A 27,097-nucleotide genomic window follows, 5' to 3' on the forward strand; every position below is an offset into this window, starting at 1 on the left:
AAAAAAAAAAAAAAAAAAAAAGAAAGAAATGAAATACACAGGAAGAAAACTTAACCCTCTGCCGAGGCAGCAGCTTCCTAGGACCAGTGATATTGTAGTCATTTTTAAGAATCTCAGGCACTGACAGTGGGTACTTCTAAAGAGGGATAGGCCTGCCCCATATGTGGTCACAGGTCACAAGAGTGGGAGCCCTAGTAAACCTCCTTTACTGGGATGGGCCCTGGCCTTTCATCCTGAGCCCTACCATTGTGGGGCACTTCCCTTCTCTTTTCGGCCCCTAGTTCAGGGCTGTCATGCAGCAATGATGTTGCCCCATGAGGTGCTTCAGGGTCTGGGAGCAGCCTGGGCATTTGGATCAGAAGATGCAAATCCAACGCCCACCGTAACCCACCTTGGGCATTTTGGGTATCTGAGGGTCACCCTCATCCCTTCTTATAACACACTGTGAGCGTGGAGGTAGGCCAAATACTCCATGCTGGAAACCAGGAAGAAAGCCCAAGGGACAGGGAGGCCTTCACTGAGTCAGGGTGAAGGCCTGGGCTGGCCAGTGGAAGAAGGGCTGGCCTCTTCCTAGCAGTGATCATCTCAATACTCATTAGCAAATATTTCCTCAGCATTCATACCACACTAGGTCCTGGGGATAAAATAATGAGAATGGCAAAGTTCCATCCTTACAGAAAGTGATGGTTTGGTGGAGGACATGAATATGTATACCAGTAATTAAGACTAATTAAAAGGTTAAATGTTAAAAAAAGAGCACACATACTATGAGATATGTACTGACAACCACGGAAGCACAGGGACAGCAGCAAATCAAAGAAAAAGCAAAAACAAAGTACTGTGAAGGTTTGAAAAAAACCAATGACTACGTGTTGTCGGGGTCTCGGTGGAGACTTCGCGAGGAGGAGGATTTGACTCAGGCTTTGACTCAGACCTCAGGAAATAGGTTGAATTATGACAGAAGCTCTGTATAGGTATCTACTGTGGCTATAAGAAAGCATTACTGGTAGGGATGGGGCTGGGAGGCATTCCATGGTATTCATGAATCTTCTTTACTTGTGCATAGCCCAGATGCTCTCAGGTATGTCGGCAGTGCATCCTGTAACGAGCAGAGACAGGGCAGCCTCCCGCCCCTTTGCCATTGCACCTCCACTGGTAATACAACAACAGTCCGGGAAGACACCATATGTTCCAGAAACAACAAGAGCCAATTTAGCTAGAACTAGACCATACATAAGGAGAGGTAGTGAGAAATGAGGCTAAGATCTGGGTTTGAATGACTTTTTTAGAGGGCTTTGCATGTCAGCTAATGAGTCAAGAACTGGTATTAAGAAGCTCTAAATTCCTTAGCTTTTCCTAAGCCTTCCTAACAGAATCACCATAGAGGTCACTAACTTGCAAATCTTTATTCTCCTTTGATTATACCAGGTTTTCCCCCACACTAATAATAGATGCTTATTTTCTCTTCAATTTTTTGCCTTCTTGACTTATATTTGGAAGCTTTGGTGCATTTTTGGAATTAATATTTTGATTTAATCTATGTATGAATGATCCCTAAGTGCTGTCATAAGCAACTTGTCATTTTGCTGAGGCCTTTGAAATTAGTGAGGCTGGAGAAGTAGCATTTCACTTAGCACTGAGCCGGCGGGGCCCAGCTCGAGATCTATATCCCAATCCCATTTGAGTTCCATTTGAAACTCCTGGTAGAAGATTCATTTTATGGGCAACTCACATACTACAGTAATATTCACAAAATACAAAGGATATGTTCCATTAGTATTGCAATACAGTCGTTTTTGGTTTTTCATGGCTGTTGTCCCGAACCCCTATTAATTTCATTAGGAAAGGTACTAGATTCAAGAGGCCGAAGAAGAGACCCAGACCCAGCTAGCTAGTGAGGCATGAGGTTTTACATACAGAGAAAGAGTCCAGTGGCAGCGGGCTGGACAGGAGAACCACCTTAATTACAGAAATGATCCAGTGGCAGGGGGATGGACACGATCGTCCCCTTACCTACAGTCCAGTAGTGGCAGGCTGGGCAGAAAAACTACAACTCCTTACAAACAGAATGTAGTATATATATTATTTTCACTTAACAACCTCCATCTGGCAACCTTCATGTAACCCAAAACTCAAGGCTTCAATCCCCTGTATGGCTTGTGTTTCATGGGATGGGCTGGGGGCTCAGGTGTTCCTCATAGACAAGGACCAAATTTATTGGTTTCCTACTCCTGTATTCCCTAGCTTGGACCAACATTCAGGAGTGTCTGCCATTCTGAGGGTATGTTCAAGATACTGCTGCAAGAGGCATTTACCCTATAGTGGCTAATGCACAGGGTGCCTCCTTAATCACAAATATATATTTGCAGGGAGTTACAAATTAGTCCAGAAATGTGATTACTATTCTGGGCATTGAACTTCCAGGGAACTGCATTTCTAGTTTCATACAACCGATTAATAAATTAGCCTGGAGGACCTAGTCAATCAACGGGTGCTGTGGTGTGAGTATGGTGTGTGCCCATCAACAGTAATAAGAACAACATGAAATAAAATTAAATGAGGGGTGGGAAAAAATAAATCTGGCTTCCTGTCCCAAAGTGGCTCACACCCTTGTAAGAAAGATGGATATAGGAACAAATAATTGCAAAGAAATCTGAGCGTATGATAATAAAGGCATTCCCAAGATGCTATGAATCTCTGAGAATGGCATGCATAACTTGGGAGTTCATGTGATTAGAATTAAGAAAGGCTCTGTGGCTGAAACTGGATATGCCAGGGAATTTTCAACAATAAATAGATTTTTAAAGATGAAGACAACAAGGGCACTGCACCTTCACTTGGAATTTACCAAAAATGCTTTTTAAAATTTTTTTTCATTTTTTTTCTACTTTTATTGATGAGATTTTTTTAATGGTACCAGAGGGACAGAATGAGGCATCTTTGATAAACAAAGGTGTATTGTGAACTGGCAGGTCTCTGAGTTATTTCCACAAGAGACTGAGAAATGCCCTCTGTGTTGGCTGGGGCTGAGTAGGTCAGTCTTCCAGACTGGTATAAGGGACCAACTCTTCTTACCTTTGCCTTTAGTGTTACCAGCCTATAATCAACTAAGAAAAGTTGAAGTTCACAGATGAAGAGAAGGAGAAACACCCTCAAGGTGCTGAGAGTTAATATTAAAATGAGCCCATCTGTTCAGGCACAAACGCTCACCGATCCTTTCAGGGAGGTAGCTTCCCCCAGGCCTGCTTGGACAGATGAGGTGTCAAATGTGCCTCTTGTTCTCACAGCACCTGCCTCTGCTCTAGGTTTTCCATCCAGGGACAACCCTCCTACTTATCAGGCAATTTATTAACATATTTTATAGATTCATAAGGTTTAACTTATTCTTTTTACTTCATTGTAAGCTACAGAGAGGCAGAAGTTAGGAGCCATTTGGGGGTGGGAAATGGGAATAGTTAACCAAAGTTTCCCAGTCCAAAAAACCCAGAGATAGCAATGCTGCTCTGGGCAAAGGCCCAAGGCTTTTGGCTTAATTATGCTCACTGGCTCTTGCCTCATCTATATTCTGAGACCTTTTCCCCCCAAAACACTTCTCTCTGCATTTCTGTACCCTCACAGGCTTTGTTACTTCACATCAGGCCCATTTTTTGTGTTATTCATTTCTGCCTCGCACTTTCCTGAGGGCAGGAGCAAAGGGGGCGGCCTCTGAGTGGTGGCTCAGGTGGTCACCCAGCATAGCTCCATGCTAGATGCTGGGGCACCTCCCCTGGAGCTCACAGCATCTAGAGCTGCAATGCTATCAGCATCCCAATCTCTTCATTTTTCAGTAATAAATTTCTGGTGGGATATTATCTAGTAAAATGGGGTAAAGTCTGTGAGAAAAAAAATGACACTAGGACATTCTCAATTATCTTTCAAATGATAATGGCTAAGCCATCTTAAGGTAAAAAACTTTATTCAAACACATCAAAATAATAAGCCGCTCCATAGATGCTCCCCTCCAGGTCATCAAAAATGCCTGGGCAACTGCTAATGGGCTTACAGAGCTGCCAGACAGTTAACAGAACTGTAGAATTCCAGGGGTCTTAGAGCAGCACCCTCCATGGGTGCCATTAAGTGCTCCATGCTGTTTGCTTTCAGACAGGCACGATGTTTGCGATGATTGACCACCTACCCTCTTCAAGGAAGAGACGAAGCACACACACGTGTAATTAGCAACGGAGTAGATTAGTGATCCCAAATGGTGCACAAGATGATCCACTGATGGATAGGAAGAAACATTTTCTATCTTCATTGATTTTTATCCATACATTAATTTATGCATGAATATATACTACCAAAAAGTTTGGAGACCCCCTGCACTGGAACCTGACCAGCACAAAACAAACGCTGGTGAATCCTCTCTAACATTCATCCAAAGCACATGTGCAGGGATGCTTTCTGGCTGTGTGTGGGCTGACTGGGGATTCCGAGACAACACTTAGACTAGAGCAAAGAGGAATCCTAGCAACCTGCAGATGTGGAGACATGTGCTTGCGTGACAAGATTATGGGACTTGTAAAAAAAAAAAAAGAAAATAAATAATCTTTGTTTTGCTTAATTACGAAATTTGAGAATTATATATTTATTTGCAGTAGTGGTATTTTTTATTATCATTTTTCCCTAGATTTCAACAATGGTTTCCTAAAAAGCATTAGTTGAACAAGAGAGATAGATAATTGATAGATTGATAGATACATACATATTTCTATACCTAGAATAAATACTAGAAACAATAGGTGGGGAAAATAATGAATTTTGTATTGGTTCGTCCCAAGATGATCTGTCACTGTGTTCAAGACCTTCATCCTTTTCTATTTTTGCTATCTTGCAAAATATGAAACAGCCAGTTGAGTCACATCTCTGCTTAACGGGCATTAGCTCCATCAAAAAGAGAAAGAGAAACACCTTTAAAATGTTGAGAGTTAATATGATTACAATGAACACAACTGTGCAGGAACAAACTTTCACTGATCCCCTCAGGGAGGTAGCTTCCCCCAGCCTGCTTAAACAAAACATGGGTTATCAATGGACACAGCTTCTGCCTAGTAATGCAAGAATGGAAAGGGGTAACCTGAACCACCATGGAAACCTTCCTTGATGCAGTTGCCAGCTGAAGCAACTTCACTTTTCTTTGATTATTTACTGTGATCTACCAGATTATGGTTCTATACCTTGGGCTTTACAGTTGAAATTTAGTCTTGTGAGATGGAAAGTTCCATCAGCCAGAATTCTGGAGAGTTTGAGGGGGTGGAAGGGGGATTGGGCAAGGCAGTGTGAGGCTGATTCTTAAGAGAATAGCAAGTGAAGTGAAAGCCACTTCTTGCTGCCTAGCAAAGGAGGTAACTGACAGCAGTGGTGAGACAGGGGCGGAGAAGGAGACAATTATCTGAGCGCATACCTGGCATAAGGAGACAGAGAATGACAAAAGAGATGGGGAAGACAGGCAGGATGAGTGTCAAGGAGAGACCGAGGGCTGGAGAGAGAAGAGAAAACTTTTTGGGGAATTGCTGCAGGGCATCGAATGAGGAGGAAAAGAGAATGATCTCTAAACATAAAATTAAGAAATGGAGCATAACGTTAAGAAGACACCTCCATCCTCCACTCATGCTACTTGTGAAAAGCACTAAATACAACACCGTATTTGAGAAACACTAAATACATCTGAATCTATGCTATATTTTTTCTGCCAGGCATTTGTTTCTTTGAATGTAATACCAAGCAGAACTTGAACCATGTAAGTTTAATTTCGCTCTACCTGTTGGGCTTTTTGGCGTTCTGGCAGGACTGCCTCAAGTGCCAAAGTCTTCTGGCTCACCTGCTCAACTCCAGGTGCGCTGAATTTCTTTAACCACCATGGATGTCATCCTCTTTTCAAAGAGCCTTCCATGGAAGAAGTAAAGACCCTTCAGTATATAAATTAATTTTTACTGGCATCAAATATGAAACACTACTCAAAACAGAGAATCAGGTCAGAAAATGTCTTACAGCATCTCCCAACTAGATACTCACAATGCAAAACTGTCCATACCTACAAATAAGAGTCATCCTTAACCTACTTCCTTGTGGCCAGAGCTGGGTGCTCTGGCCTGAGAGCCATCTGATGTTCGCCATGAGCTGTCAGGAGATGTAGATTCAAAAGGAGAAATCTTGAAGAAGTTATAAAGACCTTGGTGCCGTCCAACTAGTGGCTGTCCCCACTCCGGTCTATAGTCGATCCCTTCAGTCAAAATGTCTTTTCCCCCAGTACCGGAGCATTTCATGTGCTTTGGTACATTGCCCCAAATGCTAACAAGTTGTGATGTGCTTGTTCTATAGAAAAGATACAGATGCCAGGGCAGGAATCTCGCTTTCAACCAGCAGACCTGGAAGGGAGCCTGACTCTGCCTGCTACTGTCCCCGTCACCTGAGCAGATCCTGGCTTTCCCCCAGGCTCAATTTCTTCAACCATAAAAAATGAGAAATTGCTGGTCTCAACCTCATAGCATTGTTAATTTTTTTAATGTAAAATTTATATTTGAGCTAGGCATGTTGGTGTGCAACTGTAACCCCAGCTGACAAAGCTGAGGCAGAAGGATCGCTTGAGCCCAGCAGTTTGTGACCAGCCTGGGCAACCTAATGAAACCCCAACTCAAAAAAACCCCAACTATTTGTTATTTCTTAAATTGCAGAAATAATGCATGCTTATTTTACCCAATGAAGCAGGTACTAACACCTGTTACCTAACAAAGCTGAATAAAAGCAAAGACGATTTTCTCCCTTACCCTCTCCGCTACCACCATTCTGCTATAGGCAATACACATTCGATTACTAATGGATATTCTACCCATTCTCCTTACGCATGCACACATAGATAAATAAATATAGAGGAATTTCATTTTTACCATAATACTCACAATATATACATTATTCTGAAACTAGATTTTTTTCCCACTCAATAAATTGTTGTTTTGAGGAGCAAATGAAATGAGACTTATGAAAGAGGTTGGTAAATTGTAGTCACCCATCCTTGAAGCTTAAGAGATGATCAGGTAGCTTGGAATTTAGGTCACTCAACTTACTCTCTCTAGTATCAACAAGAGAGCAGCTGAGTAAAGGAATGAGTGAGAGAGTTGATTGAACACAAGTAAGTCGGTAATGCTGTTGCATAGAATGTGAAGTTGCTACATATGACTGCCCTGGATGGAGGCTGCATCAGTGTCAACAGTGTGAGGATCCAGGGGCTGGGGAAGAAAAGCACCAAGACACGTTGTCCATGTTTAGCCCTAGAACCAAGTATACTGCCTGGCATAGAGTGGCCAATAAATATGGGATATGGGATGAGATGGGAGAGATGTTGGATGAATTAAATCAGTGAATTTTAGGTGTTTTTTTTTTCTTTTTTTTTTTTTTTTTGTTAATCAGTGAATTTGAAAAGGAACAAATGAAGGCACAAACGAGTCCACAAATAAAGATCATTTATTGGCCGGCATGGTGGCTCACACCTGTAATCCCAGCACTTTGGGAGGTCAAGGCAGGCAGATCACAAGGTCAGGAGTTTGAGACCAGCCTGACCAACATGGTGAAACCCCATTGAACCCAGGCCAAATACAAAAATTAGCCAGGTGTGGTGGCACACCTGTAATCCCAGCTACTCAGGAGGCTGAGGCAGGAGAATTGCTTGAAACCAGCAGACAGAGGTTGAAGTGAGCCAAGATCACACCACTGCACTGCAACCGGGGTGACAGAGCGAGACTCCATCTCAAAAAAAAAAAATCACTTATTTAAGAGGTGTTGTGGTGAAAATAAAAAAGAAAATAATGAGGGGAAATGGGGAATTTTTTCTAAGAGAGTTGAAGATGCATTTGAATAAGCAATGAAAAAAATTGCTGACATGCTGAAGGCTGATGGCAGGGGACCTGGGCTTGTTTCACCAGTCAAGGGAACTCCAGAGCTGAACTGGAAATGAGGCTTCTCCTTTACCTTCTTACATTAATACAGTTTAACATAATTCTTTGGAAACCTCCTCAGGGAAAACCACCTCTGAAAGCAACTGACTCTAGGAGCTGAATGCCTTCGTTGTTCTCTTTATCTTTCTTTTACTTTCTGTAGCCTCTCAGGATTTTCTGGCATAGCATCCTGATTCCAGATACTTCTTCACTGCTCCTGTTGAACTTAACTGCGTATCTACAAACTGCCTGTCAAAGACATGACATCCAAAAAGCCCAAGACTGACTTCTAAACTAGAGCTTCTAAGAATAATTTCCTAACCCCTTGATATTTGCTGTTCACCTATTAGTATTATTAAATAAGCTTGTGAATATTGGGTTGATAGTAAAGGGCAAGTAACCTACCTGTTATTTATACAAGTCTGGAACCTTTAAAACTAATTATTATTATCTAACATCTTTCGATAACTTTCCTCCCTTTTATTTCATGGAACTCATACTCAACATGGGAACCCCTGAGTCAGACTGCCTGCATTCAGATTCTGATTCCAAAGGTTGTAGGTCTTAGGGTAAGTGAGTTAATCTCTTTGGGACTCAATTTTCTCATTCATACGACGGAACTGATAATATTGCCTTTCATAGGGTTGTTACAAAAAGCATGTGACAGAAGGTCTGACACATGGTAAATATCCAATAAAGATTGAACAACAAGCTTTTAAAAAAATATTATCGGCTGGTCACAGTGGCTCACACCTGTAGTCCCAGCACTTTGGGAGGCTGAGGCGTGCGGATCATGGGGTCAGGAGTTTGAGATCCACCTGCCTGGCCGATATGGTGAAACCCTGTCTCTATTAAAAATACAAAAATTAGCTGGGCTTGGTGACATGTGCCTGTAGTCCAAGCTCGGGAGGCTGAGGCAGAAGAACCACTTGAACCTGGGAAGTGGAGGTTGTAATGAGTCGAGATTGCATCACTGCACTCCAGCCTGGGTGACAGAGTGAGATTCGGTCTCAAAAAATTGTCATTATTTTTAGGAATGATGTTTATTAATCATTAATTCATTTTTATATTGAATATTTAAAAACATATGTGGCCAGGCACAATGGCTCAAACCTATAACCTCAGTACTTTGGGAGGCTGAGGCGGGCGGATCACCTGAGGTCAGGAATTCCAGACCTGCCTGGCCAACATGGTGAAATGCTGTCTCTACTGAAAATACAAAAATTAGCTGAGTGTGGCGATGGGTACCTGTAATCCCAGCTACTCTCAGAAAGGCGAGGCAGGAGAATCACTTGAACCCAGGAGGCAGAGGTTGCAGTGAGCCAAGATCTCACCACTGTACTCCAGCCTGGACAACAAGAGAAAAATTCCTTCTCAAAAATAAATAAAAATATGCAACTGAGTATGCAAGTCAATAGAAATAGAAATTAAAACTAGTATCAAATGTAGGGTCGTTTTTGCTTTCGAGGTGCGTTTGAGGTGGTTGGTACTTTGGTTGGGAAGTCAGTTCCATTCTGAGGCAGACTCTTTGAAACACTGAAAGTAGATGCCTAGAACTGAACCCCTCAGAGCACTCCAGCTCAATGCCCCTGTTCACACTGTGGACTGAGGAACTGTAAATGTATAGCCGCGCCACCACAGGCATCACTTAGCAAACCATGATTGTCATGGTGCAGCAAAATGGGCCTGGTGAGGAGTATATAAAGCAATGCTTTGCAGAATAAAGACAGAAAAAAAGCAATGATACACCAGAGCTGAGAGTCCACTTAGGTCCTTTCAGAGGGTGGTACATGTGTGGGGTGTTTCTCCAGCAGTAGAGCCATCCTCCACCCACAGGGTAGTCCATAGCTGGCTGATTCTGTTGAAAGCAATCCCAATTACTCCTGAGCTGAACTCAGGGTGTTTCCAGTCTAAGCTAACTCTCATGTCCTAGCACTATGAAAGGGCCTAACCTTTGTCAATTTACGATTAATCAAGCTATACCATTCCAAAGTGCACAGCAGACAGGCTCAACTCTGCTGGATGTGGTGCCCAGCTGAACAGGTTGCTGTATACATTCCACTTCGTTATAGGATCAACTTCACAGACCCTCTATCAATTTCCATCTCCTTCTCTGGAAACGAAACAATGACATGCTGTTGCTGCCTCTTCATGTTGGAAACCAATGCTCGCCGTGAAATGTGAAGAGAGAGCCAATTGCTACTTCAGTCCTCTGTGGTCACGCTGGGAACCTTCATTCTGGAGTAAAACGGAAAGATCCAGCTGAAGCGGACTGCTTCACGGGATGAGGATCTTACAGTGCTACTTCGTGTGAACACAGGAATTAAAACACGAGACCCACATCTGAAAATACTGGGCTTTAGTCAGGAAACTGTTCAAATAATCAAAGATGATTTTCTTGCTTGGGAAATAGTGTGAACTGGATGATTCTACTTCAGTTCTGAGTGTGATTTCTTTGGCCAGGTTGTTTTTTTTTTTTTTTTTTTTTAAAGAACATCTTTCATCAGCTTTAAAGACCCTCAAAAATAGAGTGGATTACATTCAACTTTCTAATTAGAAGCAAGAAAAAAAATTTCAAGGATCTCTGAATAATCTGACCTAATGTTAATGGAAATATACATACAAATGTGAAATTGGTGATCACACATCTGCTAACATAACATGAACTCAGTCATTCAGTGACTGTTCACCAAGTGCCTTCTAGTACTTGATGATGTGTTGGATGCCGGGTCTGCAGTGCATGAGTCATGTGTGGTCTCTCCATCATGGGGAATGGGATCCAGAGGAGAGGAAGACAGGACAAATAAATAATTAACGATCATAGTCCGTGCATGAAGAAGAGAAAATGTATCAACATTATTTGCCTTGGTAAAAAAAAAATTATCCTTAATTAAGCTTTCCTTCCATTAGTCTCAGTTGTTTTGGCAAATTGCTTCAACTGTCTTCTTTTAAGGCCTAATACATACCTAGTGCTTAGCTTTCCATCTGAAAACACAAACTGTGGAAATTCCAATGAGGAATCTTACAGTATTTGAATAGGTTTACCTAGAATATGGGGGGGGGGGGAGGGATGAAATAAAAGTACAATAGGGAAACTTCTTAACTGAACAGACTCTTTAAACCCCAGGATCAGCTGTCTGTGCTCTGGAAAACTAACTGAAAGAGTAAAAGCAGAGGAAACCTGCTGATCAGCAGTGTTCCCTGGTCTACTCTCATGAGTTAGTGAAACAACAGGAGGCACGTAAAAAAGAAGAGAGATAAATGTAGAAGTGGCTGCACCACCCATCACGTTCAACCCCATCCCGGGTGGACTGTCTTCACGGTGGGGAATCCCCCTACAGAGAGCTGAGTGAGCAGGAGGGAGTCCTATTCGATGATGAATTGACTGCTATTGGCCTTCAATACCCACTGATTGTTCTTCATGGGAAGCTACAAGGATCAAAGTGCATCTCAAAGCATTGTCAGAATGAGCCCAATGCACCTTGCGCCGTCCCACCCCTCTTCCTCTGACCCTTCCTGCGGAGGTCACTTCCCCACTATTCAGCTGCCTCCACTTGAACCCCTGGGCTCTTTCCCAGTCTGTGGCATCAGGACGAGGTACTTACTTCTTTAATGCCTTATATAATTCTGATATTCATATGAAGTTCCCACTGCTTTAACATTAGCAGAGTTTAGTGACACTAAAAATTAAAGCATTCCCTAAGCCAGGGAATGTAGAGAATTCTCTAATTCACAGAACGATTTCAACTAATAATCCTCATTAGCTTACTCAAAACAAATTACTATGACTTTTACTTCTTTGCTAGGGCAGGACAAGCGTAGAAATATTATATAGGGATTTCTTTCTACAGGGGATACCGGCTTTCCTTTTCTCACCTAGTTATAAAATATCTTTCAAAGTATAATCTTGGCAGTGTTATATAATTGTATTCAAAAACATTTATTCAATAAAAGAATACCTGGTAATGAAGAGTGCCCTAAATCTCACCAAGGATGTGTCAAAAATAAGTGTACAATTATAAACCCATATGGAAAAAATCAAAAATGCTATATCTATGCTCCATATTCTACAAAATGGGCATATGGGTACTGCCCACATAGATTTTATACAGATTTTTAGGATATTATAAAGTCTACTTATTGGCCATCAACACACACACACACACACACACACACACACACACACACACCCCCTAGTGTCTCTCAGGTATGAATGGACTGAACTAAGGTATAAATGTAATGAGCAATATTAAAGGATGGAAATGGTTAATTTGCAAATATGGGAATAATAATTTTCTATGTGGCAAAGTTACCTAATTTATAAATAGTAATTTGCAGAGACATGGAAACATTTATCAACATTTTATGAGATTATTTAAGTAAGACTTCAGAACACAATTTATACCCTCTATCCTCCTCATCTCTCCTCCCTTGCACATGCACACAAACATGCATGCACACGCACACAGTGCAGGGCCACCTGTGACACTGGGCGATATACAGATACACCTGTTGAACTCTGTACCGTAATGGGGAGGACTCATTAGCAATTTCACTCATTAGCTCCTGTATTTTTTCCCAAAGTTGTCCACTATAATCGTTCACCTGTTTTCTCAAGTTGTCTGCCATTACTCTCTTCATTAGCGCCTCTCAGTGAATGCTTGGATTTCACAAAGGTCTTACACTTTCCCTGGAGCCAAGCCTTCAGGGTACTAAGGGTTGTGAGAAAAGCATAGAATTTTCCTTGATAAGTCTACCCTTCAGCACAGAGCACTACAATGAAAGACTAATTCCTGATTTGTTTGTTCTACGTGTTCAGCAGCAAAGAACCATAAACACAAACACATAGATGTCAAACCAGCTTAGACAAACTTCTATAAATAAGTTATAATTGGCAGATAATTTATTGTCATGTAACAGTAGAAGCTTTATTAACTAAGTAGTAGTCTATGCAAACTTGCCTTTATTACGTATAAAACTGTACTTGTTCTCCTAAATTTACTAGTGCACAAATATCACAATTACAGCATTTATAATATTGCTTTGGTTATTTTTTTCTGATGTCTTTCCCCCACCAAATTGTGTCCTGCTCAAGGGAGACTACACAGTTACTTTATCTTTTTATCTCCAATATTCCCAGGTATAGAGGTCTTATTAGATAACAGCAGCTAAGAACTTGATGCACATACCAGTTACTCTGCCAAAATATGGGCTCTCTTAAGTTGGGACTATTCACAAAAAGGAAATGTACATAGAAGATTGTAATAATAAAATCTTGAAGATTACATCCCTACCTTTTATGCAATGCAAATATAATTACTTCTTTTTCCTTGCTATGAGCTCTTTATCTACATGGTTATTAAAAATAGAACTCTGACATGATGCTTAAAGTAAGTGCTTATTGGAACATTTAGGATTTTGGATTTCCAGATTAGGAATGCTGAACCAGTATGTAATGTAAATATTCCAAAATTTGAAAAGATTCAAAATCTGCAACACTTCTGATCCCAAGCACTTTGGCTGAGGAACACTCAACCTCTACTACTAGTCAAATTTCTCAGTAAATGTTATTGGATGAAAGACCAAATAAATCAGTAGCCCATTTACCAATCCTCTGATACACAAACAAAATATTTTTAGATCAAGGGTAATAAGCCCATGCTCATTTACATTCAGATCTTCTCTTTAATGTACTTTGCATCTCAAAAGAATAATTTTTTTCTCTAAGTTTATTATTTTCACTGGGTAGGCTGTTAATCCTCTTATTTCCAAGAATAAACCTAATTCTTTATACTATGCATGATGACCTGTATTTTGCATTCTTGATTTTTAATGTATCTCATCAATACTTGTCTCAATAGTGATGTAAAAAAAATAAATTTTAAAGATATAATTCACATACCACAAAATTCACCCATTTTGAGCGCACAATTCAATGGCTTTTAGTCTATTCACAGAGTTATGCAACCATTACCATTAATTCCAGAATGTTTCATCACCCCAGTAAGAAACCCTGTGAACATTAGCCGTAACCCTCTAGTATTCCCCTCACTTGGCCCCATGTATCTATATCTCAGTTGGGAAAATTATCTTAAAGGCTTAGTTTAACATTTATATAATTAGAATAAGCAGTGGACTTTTCTGGCATAGTTGTTTATCACTCCTATGCCACTCACTTACTCATTAGCTCTACAAATATTGAATGAATGGTGTCTGGGGCATAAAAGTGAGGGAGAGTAGGCAGTTCCACATGTTACATGCCATTCTTTCTTGAGGTAAGCTCAGAGTACAGAGACTATATCTCATTTCTGTGCCTGATTGCTATAAGATCAGACACAACGCCATTTTGCATGAAGTTAGAGCATTAAGTTACTGGAATACCATCATCTGACATATCTCACTCTATAGAGCTGTGATTACACTCTTATAGGGATGCAGATGATGCTTGTGGCACACAAGTTTATTCAGAGTTAGAACCTGGCTCCCATCAGAAGAGACCACAAGGAATATAAGTGAAGAAGCCTGGCCTGCTTCCATCTCACACTCCACCCCTATTCTAATGCCTTTCAGTAAGGACCAATTCCTCATTCCTATGCACATGTGCCTTCCACTGGATAGTCCATAGTATTGCCTGAATATACTCAAATCATTATTTTGAGTATTTACTTCCGTTGTGCAAATTCTTTGGTGTGGGAAAGGCTTACGTGACAGGCAATTCCTGCACTACCTTGCTACCTCTAGCTCACGATTGTGTGCATCACTACATATGGGCTTATAATATTTTCTAATGGTATCCTGTATTTGTCTTATTTTCCCAAATAGAGAGCTTGTGTCAGATATTTCTGTGTCTCTGCCCCATCCCAGCACCGTCACCTGGTAGTATGTCCTGATGCCATTCATAGATGATGATTGATGGGAGTTGGTTTAGTTGTCAGTTGAAAGCCATAGGTTGAATCACCTTTCCTACTGACCCCCATTTTCTAATAGTATTCAGTGGAGAATTGGGCCCCTGCCAACTGGTATTGCTGAATCCCTCCTTTTGGTCAGTAGCCCTAGTACCCTCTACTACTGTATTTGCCTGGTGTTTGAGGACCTGTTATGTGCCTGGCTCTGTACTACATGTTTGAAGACAGCAACCGTCATCTGTGCTTATCCCATGTCTTCATTTTTATCACTACATTGACCACATGGGGTGAAGGATGTTGAATTTTCTGTCTTTTTTATAGACTGTGAGTTTCTCATGGGCAAGATAGGGTCTTACACAAAGCCTGCTACACAGGCCCTTAGTATTTGTCATGTGAATAAATAAAAGGCAGCGGTTAACAGCTTTCTGACTGGCTAAAAAGGCAGCACACATACATTTGAAACAATGAGAAAGCAAGATAGTATCATTTAAAGTTCTAATTATGTAAACCAGACAACTCATAACCCAAATACACTTCTGCTACCGGTAGAGTATGGTATTCACAAACCATTTCAAGTGCAATCCAATCACTAAAACTCATTTAAAAGTAGGTTGGAGCTTTGTTTGCATCTCTTAAAGAACTTCAAAGGAGATGTAACTCATTCAACAGCAACACTTCATAAAATCAATCACCTTTCTTTGTCCTCTCAACTTCTTCTACCCCTTTCTACTCTGCAGCCTCTCACTCTCCAGTTCCCACATCTCTTCCCATACCCTCCAGCGCCTGCTTTCTGGGTACCTCTCTCTTCCCTTTCTCTCAGTGGCAGACTCAATTAGTCTTGCTGGCTTCCTTTATTCCTTCCTTCAGTTATTTTCCCAAGTCTGTGCTGCAAGGTAAGCTTGGAGCCAACCCGATGAGCAAGAGATGCTCTCCCCTTTAGAAAGTGAGGGGTTGGAGAGGGGAAACAGTGAAGAGCAGTTGTATAGAGAAAGATGATCAATACTGCAGTATTGGAATATGAATGTCTGTCCTATTACAAGTGCAATAAGACTGGGAAATGGGGAGGCTCTGCCAGGGCTGATAAGGAGTCTTCCTCTTCATTTTGGGGTCACTGTGGATAATATACTTCCATCCACTGAATCCTTACAATCACCTGCAGAATCCTACTAGGAAGAAACTGGGCTCAGAGAGGTTAAGTAACTTGCCCCAAACCACTTATAAGTAGCAGCAAAAATCTTTGTGCCTGAAATGTGATGTCATATTCTCAAAGGTTTCTATAAATATATTCTTTTTGGTAACACTGTTAGGATGGAGCTAGGTGAAATTGTGAAGCAGGAAAAGCTTGCAGTCAGCACCTTTGTACCTTCCACTATAGCTCTCCTTCTCAGGAGAGGCCTAGAAACACTCATCAACGTTCCTTCCCCCCACTCCCGGCACACAATATGCACCAATAATGCAAAGCCCAAACACACTTTAAATCTGCTCCTAGGAAATAATGAAATTAAAACAATTGGAGTGTTACCCTGGCAGTGCTGTCTTTATTTTAACAGGAGATAAAGCTCTATGGCAAAGGGATGAATCTTTCATGATGGATTTGCCAGTTTCAGAAGAGGTGGAGATTTGTAGTCACCCCTAAGATAACAATCCATAAGTCAGAGCTGAGTCCACCTGCTGGCTGAGAAGGTGGCTTTTGCATTATTTTCTTTTGTAAATTTGAATGCATTTAGCCCTGAATTTAGGATTGCCATTGATAACTAAGAAAGAGAAAATATAAAAAATATTGACATGTGTCAGCTGTGTTCTGAAGTCTGTGAAATATGTGTGTGTATAAAGAGAGGAGAGAAATAGCAAAATAAAACTTTCATCTTGAGCAAATATTCAATCACAATATTAATGGCTAATAATAAAATGGTGACATGAAATAAAGTAAGAAAGGATAATGGCATTACAACCTCCAGAATAAGAGTCTAGGAAATGTGTGCCTTCTGAGGTTTGTTCCCTTTAAGAAGTAGACTTCTCATTCCTTAAGAAAGTGCTTCTTGGAGGGCATGTGGCTAGGATAGCAGATTTGAATTGTGCTGTTAGAAAAAGACACATTCCTCCGCTTACAGCTGATTGAGGTGATACCTGGTGATGTTATCCTTCAGAGAAATACAGTCAGCCCCAATATATGCCAGGGATTGGTTCCAGGACCCTCACATATACCTAAATCTGTGCATATTCAAATCCCACAGTGGGCCCTGCAGAACCTGTGCACAAGAAAAGCTGGCTCTCCCCATAAGCGGGTTTTGCATCCCACAGATACTGATCTACATTTGGTTGAAAAGAATCTGTGTATATAGGACCTCCACAATTCAAACTTGTGTTGTTCAAGGGTCATTCACACACACATACATATATATTAAATATATACACATGTAAGTATGTGTATGTGTGTCTTTGTTTGTGCTGTTATAACAGAATACCTGAGGCTGGGTAATTTATATACAATCGAATTTTATTTGGCTTACAGTTTCAGAGGTTTAGAAGTCCAATATCAGGGTGCTAGCATCTGGTACGGATCTTCTTGATGTGTCATCCCATGATGGAAGGGCAAAAAAGCATGCCTGCAGCTGGGCACAGTGGCTCATGCCTGTAATCTCAGCACTTTGGGAGGCTGAGGTGGTAGATCATCTGAGGTTAAGAGTTCGAGACCAGCCTGGCAAACATGGTGAAACCCTGTCTCTACTAAAAATACAAAAATTAGCTGGGTGTGGTTGTGCATGCCTGTAGTCTCAGCTACATGGGAGGCTGAGGCAGGAGAATCACTTGAACCTGAGTGATGGAGGTTACTGTGAGCTGAGATTGCGCCACCGTACTCTAGTCTGGGTGACAGAGTGAGACTTCAACAATAACAAAACCAAAAACAAAACAAAGAAAAAAAAAAAAGGATACTTGCAAGAGAAAGGAATGATGGCAGAGTCCTCAAGAGCTAATCACCGCTTGAAGTTCCCATCTCTCAATATCACTGTATTGGGGATTAAGTTTCTAACTCATGAACTTTGGGGACACATTCAAACCATAGCAGTGTGTATGTTTGGAATCATTATATCCAAAAGCATTTCTTAAAGATCATAACTAATACTTAAAGCCTCTAATCTGAAATAGGGTAGCTTAATGGTATAATTTTCAATAAATATAGTGGGTTTGGATGGTATAAAATATTTACAAGAATTTGTGTTACTAATAAACAGAAAAGCCACTTTTCCTAAGGTGTAATATAATAACTGGTAAATTTTCTCTAGTCAAAAATATCTGATTTTATTAGTAACAATTTTCTCTCTTTTGGTCCTTAAATTCCCGAAGCTTCCTGTAGCTGAGTTAAAAGCACTAACAGTAGAATATTAGCATGAGCTGTTGTTTTCTCTGAAGTCATTTCTATCATATTTGCTTTCCTTTGTTTTTAACTATCAATGTAAGCTTCCCTTTCCATAACAAAAATTACTCAAATACTTGTACGGATTTACATTTACTAGGGAGCCAATGCACTTTTTTAAGTTGTGCCCTTAAAACAATGCTCAGACCAATGAAATACACAAATAAGTGTGTCAAGACTGTTGCAAAGCCTATATACCTGTCAAAAGCTTTTGCAAACACTTTTATGAGTCATAGATGATAGCTGCATCAGTTCTCTAGAGTTACTTATGTCAAAGTTTAAATTTTATGGAACCATGCAGTAGTTGTGTAATTTAGCAAGCATTTTCTTTGGATAGTGGAGTAAGTGGTTACAAAGCACTCTGGGCCCATCCAGCATGGTGGACAATGGAGTAGAAAGAAGTATATGAGATAATTTTTCAAAAAGGAAGGGGGAAATAAAATTACCCCCAAGGGCACTTATTTGTCTTCCATGTCCAAGGCATTTTTTCCCCTCCAGCAAAGCTGCAAACTCAAATGTAGGCAGTGAAAAGCAATATTTTCTACACGTGTGAAATGACTCCCGCCCCCATGAAGCGCCTTGCTTAGGGTCAGAGGAACCCAGCCTGGCTCTTCTCTGGGGTCCCAGGTTCCAGTGATTTACAAACTGTGTTTATGAGATCTGCTACTGCCAGGTCCTGCTGTTAGGACAATATCAAGTTAGTGCTCATTGTGTGCCAATGTGTTACGCTCTGTCCTAACCTCAGACAAATATGGGCGCCATTGAAACTCTAATGGACAGTGCAGTTGTTTTGCAAGATCTGTCATCAAGGAGAATTGTCGTGGAATACAGACTGATTCCTTAGGAGGTTCGGTTCTTCTGTTCTTATTTTCTCCTAGCAAGAAATCGGTAGGCTTCTCTTTCAGGACATGAAGATCAGGGTGAAATATGAATAATAGAGATTTCAAATGACTAAAATGCAGTTCTAATTTTAAAAAGGAGACAAAATAACTACTAAACTCACATGCTTGCTCCTAGAACTGTATGACTTTCATAATAGATTTGCTTAAAATAGTATTGAATAATATTTAAACTGTCACATCACCAACTCAAATCTGATAGATCTGATATCTGAAATACATTCTTTTCTGACTTACACAGAGAAGACACAGCAAGTCCAAAACTCCCCCATGTGGATTTTCTAGATTTTTTTTTTTTTTTTTGGCTAACATAATCTCTCAAAAATGGGTCTCATGGTGGGAAACATTCGGAAAACAATGTGTTTAATACAGTTCAACAGATTTCTTGTGTGAGACTGTCTCAAAGGCATTAATTAAATATACAGACATATTCCTTGCCTCCCAAGAGGAGGCCATGTATGTAGTGTTTAATCTGAAATCTTTTTTGCATGTGGAAACCCTTCAGAATCCATATTGTGCAGCACTTATTATAAGAAGTACTAGCTTAGTCTCTCCTTTCTTCAGTCATGGTGGGGAGGCTCCCACTGCTGGGATTTTGCACTTCTCCCTCTGCCTGAAGCCTGGTCCCAGGTAGCCACATGGCTGACTTCCCACATAGCTACCTGCTAGCCAGCTTTTAAAATTCAACTCTAAAATTTGGAAAATAAAATGATTTTAAGCATTATTCATTACATTACATACAAATGAAGGAAATATTTAAAATATTATTACAAAAATAAAAAAAAATTAAATTCAACCAAAAAAAAAAAAAAAATTCAACTCCCTTCCCCAACCTCTAGCCTTCTACCTTGTTCATTTTCCAGTGTAGCAAGTTCTGACATTTTCTTTTTTCTTTTTTAATTCTACTTTTAAATTTGTTTATTATTTTTCTGTTCAAACTGGAATATAACCTCCTTGAAGGCAGGGACTTTTAAATCTCTTTTGTTCTTTGACATATCCCCAGATCTTGGAATTGTAGGAGTCTACATGGCTAGAGTAGGCACCCAATATATATGTTACATAAAGAGATGGTAAATTCAAACCATCAATGTCAGAACATTCCTGTTTTCCCACATGGTTAATTTGTTTCTTCACTTAAATAATTATTGAGTACTTTTTTACTTCGTAGCGATTACTGTGTGCCAAATTCTGTATTCATTGCCAGGACATCGTTTTTAATGAAATGTAGAAAACGTTTCACCAATATCTTTTTGTCAAATGCTGTCTATCTTCAAAGACAAGTATTTGGTTGCCTCTGCACTTCCAGTTCCAGGTTTGGCCAATCCATATCTTTCAGCTGAGCCTTGTAGGTTTTGTTTTCAAAGCACAATGCTCATCTATGTTATAAAAATGTATTGCTTAGAATGGATGAAAATCAGCTATATAAAGTATGAGACAACCAAATTACAATGAGGAAGTGTGAGGTCTCTTTCAAATGATTTGAATTAGCATGAGAAATAAATTCTTAGACTAGATCTCACCTAGTATCAAAGGGTAAAAACTTTGCTGAATCCCAGGAAATTACCGTTCACTTAACACTGTTATGGAATGAATTGTGACGCTCAAAATTCACTTGTTGAAGCCTAACTTTCAGTATCTCAGAATGTTGACTATATGTGGAGGTGGGGTCGTTAAAGAGGTAATTAAGGTAAAATGAAGTCATTAGGATGGGCCCTAATTCAACATGGTTGGTGTCCTTATAAGAAGAGGAGATTAGGACACAGACATTTACGGAGGGAAGGTCGTGTGAAGATGCTGCAAATAGCCATGTGCAAGCAAAGGAGAGAAGCCTTGGAAGAAATCAGCCCTGCCTCCACCTTGATCTTGAACTGCCACCATCCACAACTGTGGGAAGATAAATTTCCCTTGTTTAAACATTGAGCCTGTGGTACTTTCTTATGACAACCCCAGCAAACTAATACAAATATCTATTATATAAATAGGTGCAACAAAATCTTATTCTTAACTCAGTAGTTTGAGACAACAGAGTATAAACGAAAAAGTGACCAAGGCTGATCTCAATCAATTCAGAGGTTTATTCTGCCCAGGTTGAGGACAGAGAAACACAAGTCACCGTAGTGTCTGTGTCCTGTGCTTTTTCCAAAGAGGTTTTGAGGAATTCAATATTCAAAGAGCAAAGAGAGAGTAGGAGGGGAAGGAGGAAAGGAAAAGAGGGAGGACGGTAGACAGTGAGGTCGGTGCTCACTCTGCCATCCAGGCTGGAGTGCCATGGCACAATCACAGTTCACTACAGCCGCAACCTCCTGGGCTCAGGTGGTCCTCTCACTTCAGCCTCTTGAGTAGCTAGGACTACAGGCACCCAGCACCACACCTGGCTAATTTTTGTATTTTTTTTGTAGAGAAGGGGTTTCACCATGTTGCCCAGGCCAGTCTCAAACTCCTGGATTCAAGTGATTTGCCCACTTTGGCCTCCCAAAGTGCTGGGATTGCAAGCTTGAGCCATCGGGCCAGACCAGGAGTTGCATTCTTGTAAGGCTTTTTATTACTGATCAGTGAATCTGTATTTTACACATGAAAAGAGTCGGTAGAGAAGTCAATTTTGCATTGTCTTGGGCTCTCAGTAAATCTACATTTTATATTTGATAAAGTAAATGTTAAATTACAGCTATCTGTTTGTGAACAAAAGGAAGTCAGTTGTTGTTTTTGTTTGTTTGCATGACTCAGTGCCCAAGCTTAACTTTCCTTTTGGCATAGTGAGTTTGGGGTCCTGAGATTCTATTTATTTATTTCTCAAGATAACTAAATAGATGATTATAATTCTGTGCAATAACTCCTCTGATGGAGATGCTTACACAGCGCCCTGGAGCAGACATACCAGGAGCATCTGACTCCATGGGCTTTGAGTCAGGTGGGCAAGCTGGGAGGATGTGGCCCCTGGACTAGGTTTGAAGGGCAAGTAGAAGCTGGAGATGGGACCAGCCTGGCCAATGTGGTGAAACCCCATCCCTACTAAAAATACAAATATTAGTAGGGTGTGGTGGTGGGTGCCTGTAGTCCTGGCTACTTGGGAGTCCAAGGCAGGAGAATCGCTTAAACCCAGGAGGTGGAAGTTGCAGTGAGCCAAGATTATGCCACTGCACTCCAGACTGGGTGACACAGCAAGACACTGTCTCTAAATAATAAATAAATAAAATCATTCATTAAAAAAGGAGAAGTTGGAGATGGGCCAGAGGAGCAGGCTTCCTTCAGGCAAAGCAAGGAGCATGAAGTAGTGAGAATTGGGAGAAGTCTAGTAGGAGCCTGGAGGGATACTGTGTGGTTGCAGACACGAAGCTGAAGGAAAAGGAAGTCAGATCATCAGGGCTTTTGATCTCTTCCAGGGAATTACAAGTTTTACCTAAAGGTGATGGGAAGTCACTAGAGGGTTTTCATTAAGGTCACCAGACCTGAATTTTAGGAACATTTCTTGAGAGGTCAAGAGACCAGTAAAGAAACTGGTATCGAAATTCAGACACAGAATTTAGAGGTCCACATCTAGAGTTTCATGTAAAGAAACAGCATTTAAGAGATAGTAAAGAGAATGAACACGGCTTGAAAGTAAACAGTGAGCATCAATACTGTCGACGAAGAGTCAAACTCTGTAAAATACTTGAAGAGATATATTCTGAGCCAGATATGAGTGATGATGGCCTGTGATACAGCCTTCAGGAGGCCTGAGAACGTGTGCCCAAGGTGGTCGGGGTATAGCTTGGTTTTACATATTATAGGGAGGGGGCATGAGATATCAGTCAAATACATTTAAGAAATACATTGGTTTGGCTTAGAAAGGCGGGAAAAGGGGGCTTCTAGGCAATAAGCAAATTGAACATTTTCTGGTTGACAATTGGTTGAGTTTATCTGAAGATCTGGGATTAATGGGAAGGAATGCTCAAGTTAAGATAAAGAACTCTGGGGACCAAGTTTTATTGTGCAGAGGAATCTCTCATGTAGCAGACTTCAGAGAGAACACAGGTTGAAAACTGTTTCTTATCGGATCTAAAAGGGTGCCTGGCTCTCAGTTGATTATCTTCTGAGTCTGGAAAGAAAGGAAGGAAAACAAAGGGGGAAGGGAATTTTCTATAGAATGTGGACTTTTTCCCACAAGAGTCTTTCTTTGCAGGACAATATCAAGGTACGGCAAGGAAATATGTTTTGGGTTTAAATATTTTTTACTTGTCTCATAATGTTATGCCAGAGTTAGTTTGAAAAGTAAGTCACAATATATAGGGTCAAATAAAACCTATCTGATGAGAATGTATAGTTTGTAGGACATGACTCCTTAGACCCCTTAGGTAGGAATTTGGGCAAGATAAAAAATCAGAGTTTAGTCTTCAATATAAAATACCCCCGTGAGAAGGTTGGTGGGAAGCAGAGGAGACAGAGACTTGAAATATGGATCTTGGGTTCAGCAGTTACGCAGCAGAGTGAGGCCCCAGGCCCTAAAAGGGAAAAACAAGAAAAAGCAGCAGAAAATAAAAAGTCAGCCCTCGGGAGCTATTCTTTTTTACTTTAATTTTAGGAAGGACTTCTGCTTCTTTCTTTTTGGAGGCTTGCATTCTTAAAAGATTTTAGCCATTTGTAGTGAGTTATAATTTTGTTTTTAAAAAAATCTCCCTAGGGCCAGAATCAGAGTGATTTCTTGAATATTTTCATTCTTTGGTACAATTCAATTCCATAAACATTTGAAATTCTATTACAAGGTAGGCAGTTACTAGAGCATGATTCTTCTATTAAGTTCATTTTAATGGTCCCAAGATTTATGTGGCTTAAAAGGGGTAACTCATTAGTTAATAGTGAAATGATTGTGATAAGAACAACAAATGCCTCACATGTGTGTGTACTTTCCAATGCACCAACATAAAGCATTTATCATTTGAAATTCAGGGCAACACTGTAAAATAACTGAGAACTACTGTCTTGTGCAGATAAAGATGTAAGGAATATAAAATAAAGGCAAGAAATTTTATTTTTATTAATGTCAATTTATGGTCAACTTTTAAGAAGAGGATCAAAACCACTGATATTCAGGATTGGCAAGTTTTATAAATTTTTGAATTCATTTTCCCCCTGATTGTAAGAGTAACAATTGTCCATTGTAAAAATAAAAAAAAAATTAGAAGATAAAGTCACCTTATTTGTAATACCCACAAATAAACACTATTAATATTTTACTGTGTATTTTCAATGTTTCAAATATTTTTACATGTTTTCACAAGTGTGTAATTGTCTACACATTTTGCAGCCTGCTTTCTCATATAATGTCAACTTGTAATTTAAACAGCCTACAAAATAGCCTGTTTTAGGGCCCAGTCACTTCCTTATTCAAGGACCTTATCCTTGAAAAAAGTCAACCCTCTCACTTGCATAATCGATCATTTCCTCTCTACTAGGTCATTCCCACCAGCTCACAAATGCACTGCAATGTATCTCATATTAAAGCAAAACAAAACAAGAACTTCTCCCTGAATACCACATGCTTCTTGTGTTTCTCCCTTCCCTTTCACTGTAAAAGTCCTCAAAATATTTAGCTGCACTTGCCATCTATTATTCTCTCTTTAGCACATTCCAGCCTTCCAGTCAGACTTTTGCTCCAGCCACATCATTGCTCTTGTCAACGCCAACGACCATCACATGGCCACATTCTAAGGACACTTCTCAGCCTGCATCTTACTCAGCCTCTCAGGAGCGTTCAACACCATTGATCACTGTGTCCAGTGCAAATCCTGAGATAACCTGAAAATGCTCCCTCCTCTTGGCTTTCAGTACGCCACCTTTGTTCCTCCATGACTTGCCACCCCCTCAGGCATCTGTCCTGGATTCTTCTCATATTTCTGCCCTTAAGACACTGGCAAGGAACAAGGGCTTGGTCCTCAGATCTCCTCTCTTCTCTATCTCCACTAACTTCTTAGGAGACCCCACCAAACTTAGGGCTTTACATATCATCTACAAACTGGTAACTCCTATAGGGATGCAGGGAAAGCTTCCCTTCTGCCCTCTTTGAAGGTTGGCTGGAATGAACTGACAATAGATAGATTAATAGGAGAAAAGGCATACAAATTTACTAACATGCATAAGCACAGGGGCCATATAAAATAAGAGACTCAAAGAAGGGCCAGATGCTTGAGGTTTAAATACTCTCTTCACAAGGGGAAGGGAAGTAGGGAAAATGTAGAACTAGTAAATGATTTTCAGGGGAAATGAATTAGCCCAAAGAACAGACAATAGTTTGCAAATAAACAGTAGGGAGGAGTTTATCAATACACGTTTAGACAAAATGATTAAATGTGTTTGTGGTACTCCTCCTTTTCCTTTGCTATATGGTGGTGCAGTTCACCAACACTTGTTCCCTCTTCCCAGGAGCATGGCTAAGCTGTCTGGGTGTGGTGACAACTTGTAATCCCTTCATTTTTAAATGATTCCCTTTGGAAGTTCAATGGGATGAAAAAGTTACTGGAAAGGTGAGGGATGGAACTGTATTGTGAACAAAGGTTGTCTTATTATGCAAATAAAGTTTTCAGGTACCTTCAGAAGAAACCACAAACAAATTTAATGGCTTTGTCTAACTCTGTCTTAATAGAATCCTCCCTGCTGTTTATTTTTCAGATAGGTTATTGATAGTTTTGGTATAAAGAAGCAGTGTATATTTAGCAATTAGAGGAGGAAATGTACACAAATATAAGAAAATTTATAGTTGACTCAAATCTTCTACAGAATAAGGCAATGTATAATAAGTATAATGCTTCCCAATAAGGCAGGACCAATATAATGATATGCAAGTTCACTTTTTGTACTTCCAGAGGGCTTACGAAGAATACTTGTTCATTCTGTTCCAATAACAACTTTAACTCTCTTTAAATGACAACATTTTCAAATCATGGTTCTCTTGTCAAAGCCAAGTCAAGCACATGCAGCTAAAATAAGAATAGAAATTTTAACTTGTATTTGAGATGTGTGTTTATGAAATATTTATTGCTTTGTTTGAATTAGTAAGCATATGCATCCTTAAAATCCCACATAAAGATGGTCAACAGTTCAAATTTTACTGATGTGTAGAATTTAATTAAGCCAGTAGTACAGAAATACAGTAGAGGAAATAAGATCTTGAACTGTAAGACCTGACAGGTCTGGATTCACATTCCACTCGGCTTCTGAATTGATGTGTGAACTTGGACAAGTTTTTAATTTAATTTTGTTTAAGTTCTGGGGTACATGTGCAGGATGTGTAGGTTTGTTAACATAGGTACATGTGTGCCATAGCAGTCTGTGGCACCTATCAACCCATCACCTAGGCATTAAGCCCAGCATATATTAGCTATTTTTCCTGATGCTCTTTACTCCCCTCCCCACAACTTCCACCAACAGGCCCCAGTGTGTGATGTTCCCCTCCCTGTGTCTATGTGTTCTCATTGTTCAGCTCCCACTTGTAAGTAAGAAAATGTGGTATTTGGTTTTCTGTTCCTGCATTAGTTTGCTGAGAATAATGACTCCATCCATATCCCTGCAAAGGACATGATCTCATTCCTTTTTAGGGCTGCATAATATTCCACTGTGAATATGTACCACATTTTCTTTATCCAACCTATCATTGATGAGCATTTGGGTTGATTCCATGTCTTTGCTGTTATGAACAGTTCTGCAGTGAACATCTATGTACATGTATCTTTATGATGGAATGATTTATATTCCTTTGGGTATATACCCAGTAATGGGATTGCTGAGTCAAATGGTATTTCTGGTTCTAAATCTTTGGGAAATCGCCACACTGTTTTCCACAATGGTTGAACTAACTTACATTCCCACCAACAGTGTAAAACGGTTCCTATTTCTCCACAACCTCACCAGCATCTGTTGTTTCTTGAATTTTTAATAATG

At 40.1% G+C, this 27,097-nt stretch overlaps 1 protein-coding gene across 3 annotated transcripts in view; it reads left to right on the plus strand.

The window, feature by feature from the left end:
• The window catches only part of CLVS1 (clavesin 1), a 198,422-nt gene that overhangs the window by 120,109 nt on the left and 51,216 nt on the right, over positions 1 to 27,097 (plus strand). The gene's annotated exons all lie outside the window — the stretch shown is intronic.

Source organism: Sapajus apella, unplaced genomic scaffold (genome assembly GCF_009761245.1).
Source record: "Sapajus apella isolate SASKATOON/1434 unplaced genomic scaffold, GSC_monkey_1.0 scaffold35, whole genome shotgun sequence".
NCBI classification, from domain to species: Eukaryota; Metazoa; Chordata; class Mammalia; order Primates; family Cebidae; genus Sapajus; species Sapajus apella.